Below are 6,004 nucleotides of genomic sequence, written 5' to 3' on the forward strand. Positions count from 1 at the left end.
GAGAGAGAGAGATGGAGTCTTAGTGTGTGGGGGGGTGCGTGTGTGCGTGCGTGTGTGTGTGTCCCGGGGTCCTCTGTGGCGGATGTAATTTAAGTGTGAATGGCTTCATCATAGAGAGGTGATGTGTATGGCAGAGGCCACCAACGATGGGGTGCGAGAGAGAAAATGCCCGTAGGAGGGAAGAGAAGGTGCGTGCGCGTGAGAGGAGTCGACATCAAGAGAACATGTTTGTTTGAGAGACACCACGGAAGACTAATATATATCGATGGTGCATGTAGGCGGGAATTAAACAAAGGGATGGTCTTATTTGTTTCGGGGATATAGGGGAAGAGTGAGAGGCGCGCGGGGCGGGGGGGTAGCTAGAAGGAGATTGTTAAGTGTGAGTGTGTGTTTTGCCCATCCAGGCGGAAGTTATGTGCACAAAAGAGGAGAACGATTCGATGTGGTATTAGGATTGAGGGTAATTAACTACGTATGGAGACATAGAGACCTTGAATGTGCATGTGTGAGAGGTACACATGTATACGTGGTGTCGGGGTGACTGATCCACGAACACCTATGGGCCCGGCGGATCGAGCCCCTTTCGGTTCGGCGGGGGGCGGAGATCGCATGAAGAGCAGATCGAGGCGAATCACACGAGCGGTTTACCCAGCTTCGGAGCTCTCCGGAGAGATAATACTCCTACTGCTGCTTGTCTGATTGTATTGTGTTCTTGCTCGGGAGCGCTGAGTGCTACAGTACACTCTAGCTGCTAATGAGACTGAGCGCAAGTGTTCTCTAGCTTCGAACCTTCCGAACCCCTCTCTACATTGCGCATGGGCCTCCTTTTATATGCTCAAGGGGTCACCGACAGGTGGAAACATAGACAAGGGTAAAAATGGAAAAGGACTTGCGGTTGGTACAGCAACATGTACAGTGTATCATACCTAACCCTGACGGCAGGGGACAAAGACATAAAATGCCCGTCTACGTCGCCCAAACAGTGCAAACAGGGACCGTCAGGGACGCCACCGCTTGCCACGATGGTAATCTTGCCAGCGCCGCTTGCCACCGCGCACCGCTGGCTGCACGGCCTCTTGCCACGCGTGCCTGGAAAGGCCCCAGGGCGACACGTTGGTGGATGCGCTGGAGCGTAGGTACAGGGTGGTAGCGTGCCGCGGCATGTGCCTTGCCGCGGTCGTTGTCTTGTCGCATCCGGAGGCTTATCGCTCCCCGGGCCTTGCCGGGACGCGTGGCACGTCGCGGCAAACTCCTTGAGATGCCTTAGTGGGCCTTCCCGGCAAGCTCCTCTTGCCGGGGCCTTGTCTCCTTGGCTTAGATACTTTGCTCTTGAATGGCTCCACAGGAACCGCGGAGGACCTTGGCGGTCACCCGGCAAGCCTTGCCGCGGGTGGCTGCAACTGCCCGTGCACAAGTTCGGGATACTAGGGTACCCCTACTCTAGTACACCGACAGGAGCCCCTGGGCCTGGGCCACACATGGTGCCGAGCGCTGTTGGGCCAGGCCCAAAACAGGGCACGGGCACGCGCGGCCTGGGTTACGCCGTATCTTTCTCCGTATCCACCGCGCCCTCCCCCAACGGCATGCGTCGAATGCGGCGTCGTGGGAGAGATCGTGGGTGGTTTCTTTATTCGGAAGGACGAAACGTCCACCCCCTCCCACTTTATAAGCAGGGGAAACAGGGTCAGTTCATCCATCTCGCCGGTTGTTACTCCAATTTCACAAGTCTCCGCCGCTCCCCTCTTCTTCTCGAGAGCAGCGCTCCGCCCCCCATTGCCACCAGCACCACCAACGCCGTCGATCTCCCCCACCGCCTCCGCCATGGCTTCGAAAGCCGACAAGGGGAAAGGCGTGAAATCGGCCGAGGCGCAGCGGCTCGCGGCGCTGCGGAAGGAGCGGGCCATCTTCCCCCCTCAGCTCGGCGCGAAGGAGCTGAGGGAGTACTACTACCTCTTCTGTTTGACGGAGACTCGAGCGCATCCGCGCACGAAGGTACTCCCCGCTGCCGCTTCGGAACTGGCTCCGACCGGGTACCCCTTCTTTGTGCTGTTCTTCTACTGCGGGCTCTGCTCGCCCTTCTCTGAATTCTTCTGTGACATCATGAACACCTACGGGTTCCGCCTCCTAGACTTCACCCCCAATGCCGTTCTGACCATGGCAGTTTTCGCACATCTCTACGAAAACTTTGTCGGAGTCCACCCAAACGTAGCTCTTTTCCGCCACTTCTTTATGCCCCGAGTCGAGAGAGGAGAGCCTTTAGCCGGCGGAATCGCCTGGATCTCGAGAGCTGGCAAGAAGGAGACTTATCTGGAGGGAGAGCTCCGCAGAAAGTGGGAGGAATGGAGAGCAGAGTGGTGTTGGATTGTTTAGGAGAACCCGCAGCCGTTTACCGCCCTGCGACAAACCCCAATAGCGCGCGGCAACGATTGGAGCAACGTGGCCTCGGAAGATGATAGGCTGAAGATTGCCGTCACCCGGATCCTTCTCCTCAGGCTTGCCGGGCTCACCGTAGGCGCCGTTCGCGCAGATTTTCTTCGTCGCCGCATCACCCCCTTGCAGGAGAGGAGGAGACCCGCCTGGGAGTTCCAGAACTCAGCGGATATCATGAGGCTGCGCCCGGGCCTCAACTTCAACTTCACTGTACTGGACCTGGACGCGATGCTCCTGGAACTGTTCAAGCGCGATCCTCAACATCCATTCATGTTGCCGAGGGGCGTCGTTCCACTGTGCAACAACTCTTCGCTCGACCGCATCCGTGCAATGATGCCGCTGTGCGACTCGCATGGAATTGTCCCAACTTGGCAAGAGCCGGCAGACGCTGTCGTGCAGGAGTTCTTTGACAGCTTCGCGGAAGTGGTCGTCCTCTTCGATGAATAGAAAAGCCTCACCCGCGACACCACCGATGCGGAGATGCAGCGCATCACCACCAGGCTGGAAGAGGCGGCGGCAGCAGCTGCCACGGGCGAGTTTGGATTCACCGTGGAGGAGGCAGAGGCAGCAGAGGCGGCAAGCCTTGCCAAGCGCGAGGAGTTTGCCGGCAAGGAAGAACTTGTCGGGCCCGAAGAGGAGCCGAGCGAGCCCGGCGAGGGAGAGCTTGTCGGTCTCGAACCTTCAGGCAGCTCGTCGCGAGTAGAGCCCCCAGCTCCACCAAGAAGGCATCTCCGCAAGGCCCGGGACGTAGCGGAGCGGCAGACGAGTCAACAGCCGCCGTGCCGCGCGACATGCTCTACCGCGGCAAGCAGTGTTGCCGCGGGAGCGCCTCACGCCGCTGCGGCAACTGAGGCAGGGTCTTCCCGGTCCACCGCTACTGCTCCTGCCAAACGGACAAGGGAACCTACTCCTCCGCCTAGTCGTACCGGAGGCGAGACGGACTTCGATCTCTCCGCGCTCAGCTCCGACGAGGAAGAAGAAGAGTAAGATTCTTTGCTGTGTTTGTAGTTCTTCACTTTTGTTGTTTTGTCTTGTATCTGACTTGCTTCGCTTTGCACCCATTCCTTTTCAGGACGCTGGCTCAGAGAGCAGCGAAGAGAGCCAAGGCCCCGGTGATTGTCATCGAGGACGATCCCGCTGCGACGGCAGGGGACATGTCCGAGACCACCTTGCCGGACCCGGCAACGCTTCCTCCAAGCAGCCCCCAACGCAGCCCCAGCGTAAGTATATGGTTTACTTCTTGCTGTTAGGCGCACATGGGTGCTTTTTCTTCACTGATATCTGACTTTGGCTTGTGTAGGAGCAGAGCAGCTTCACCAGGAGGGCCCGGAAGCCGCTCCCGAAATGCCTTCTGCTTCAACTACACCACCAAGGGAGAATTCTCCGGCAAGGGATCGCTCTCCGACAAGGGAGAACTCTCCGGCAAGGGACAGTTCTCCGGCAAGGGACAGCACGAGCGACCCTCCGGTGGTTGAGACCACGACTGCGGGCCCTAGCACAGGTAATCCTCTTGCTTGAAATTTTCCCCTGGGTTCTTCTTCTTCTGGTTTTCTTTTTGAATGTTCGCTTGATTTCTCTCCCTTTTTCCGTTTGCCAGATCCATCTGCCACGGAGCCGATGGAAATCGAGGTCGCCGGTGAGGAGAACGCGCGCAGCAGCGTTGACGATGCCGTCACCACCGAAGGAGAGGCCGTCGCTGATGATCCTGCCAGCAAAGAGGTCGCCAAGGCTGCCGCCGCAGAAGCCGGCGAGGGATCCGGCGATCGCACTGATGGCCCTGAGGCCGCAGGAGCGCCAGGCGCTACACCGACCACCGATCCCTCCGCCGCTGCTGCAGCGCCAGGCTCCGAAGAGCCCCAGCCAGGCGCCTATCTGAAGACCGGCGACGGCATCTTCATCAAGCTCCCCTGGGCTTCAAGCTCCAGGGCGCCGGTCGAAGGAGGGATGCTGGACGGAGAAGTACTTGCCTCCGCTGGGCTGAAGCTGGTTGACGCGCCAAGCAGCAGCAGCGACGAGCCTGAAGAGGAGCGGCTACTGCGGAAGCTACTGTCACTCTACCACGCCCGACAAGCCAAGCTGGTGTCCCGAGAAGCACTTGTCGCGAAGGCGGGAGTGGACATCGAGAAGCGCGTGGAGGAGCTCCGGGTTTTCAGGCAGGAAGCTCTCCGGGCTCTGGCGGAGGAGCGGGAACAAGTTGATGAGGAGCGGGAGGCCTTCCTCCTCGAGAAGGCTGAAATTGAAGAGCGACATCGCCTTGTTGCCGAGAAGCTATCTGCGCAGGAAGGTGAGCTGGCGCAGCTCAAGGTCAACCTTGACAGCCACGAGGAGGAGCTTGCCGCGCGCGAGCAGACACTCGGCGGGGCCCTCATGGAGGCAAAAGACGCTGCCGCAGCTGCCGAGGCCGCCAAGAAGGAGCTGGAGACGAAGGCGGCGCAACTGGAGGCCGATCTCAAGGCGAGCGGCGAGGAGCTTGCTGTGCTCAAGCGCGAGCGCGAGAAGGACGCCGCTGCTCATGGCGAGCTGCAAGGTCGTCTCGCTGAGAGGAGCAAGGAGCTCAGCGCCGCCAAGGACTCCAACGCAGATCTCGAGTTGAAGCTGGCCACTTTGACTCAGACGCTGGACGGCGCCAGGGAGCGGGAAGCGGCCTTGTCGGAGAAGATCAAGGCCGACGAGGCGCTGCTGGCGAATGCTGCTGCCGCCCAGGACACTTTTAGGGAGACCGTGGAGCATTGGACCGAGGGTCTTGTGGATGCTGCCGCGGCCATCGACAAGGAGCTGGCGCAGCTGGGGATGGAGGATTTCGGGTACTCCTCCGATGAGCACCTCCAACCCAGCGCCAAGCTCAGCTTGTTCTTCGAAGGCGTGGCGACGGCCCTCCAGCGACTCCGGGAGAAGATCCCAAAGCAGTTGGCCGACGAGTCGCGCAAGATCTGTGCAGGGGCTCTCCAGAAGGTGCTGGTGAAAGTGGCCTTCCGCAACCCAGGCCTCAACCTCACCAACATCCTCAGGTCCTTGCCGCCGGATGCCGATCTGGAAGCGCTCAAGGCCCTTGTCGCACCCATTGTGGACAAGGTGAGCGGGATCAAGAGGGTTGAAGGCGACCGTGTAGATTAGGACGCCCTTTTTCTCTTTTTCTTGTCGCTGCTGGTCATGTTATGAGATAATCTGTTAGAGCGGCGACAAGCTATCTTGTAATATGACTCTATTTTAATTGCTATGTTATTTCCTTTACTTGATTCCTTCCTTTGTATGTTTTTACCCTACGCTTTTAGGGAACTTGTCGGCGTAGGCACCCTTGCCGCGAGCGCTGAGTGCGGAACATCAGCAGCCTGCTGGCGGTGCCGCTGCCGACAAGAAACCTTGTCGCAACTAGTCGCAGCTCCCTTAAGTTGTTGAGCGGACTCGAAACAAAGTAAGGGCGCAACTAGCTTTCAGTTGGTTCCTCCGCGCACAGGTTTTCCATACAAAGCAAGGTCGTTCGAGGAAGATAACTTAAAAATTCTTAACTGATTGCTCAAACTTTGGCAACTTAGCTTTTCTGTTGTTTGCTTTCCGGTAAGATGAAACTTCCTTG

Source organism: Triticum aestivum, chromosome 3B (genome assembly GCF_018294505.1).
Source record: "Triticum aestivum cultivar Chinese Spring chromosome 3B, IWGSC CS RefSeq v2.1, whole genome shotgun sequence".
Lineage (NCBI taxonomy): Eukaryota > Viridiplantae > Streptophyta > Magnoliopsida > Poales > Poaceae > Triticum > Triticum aestivum.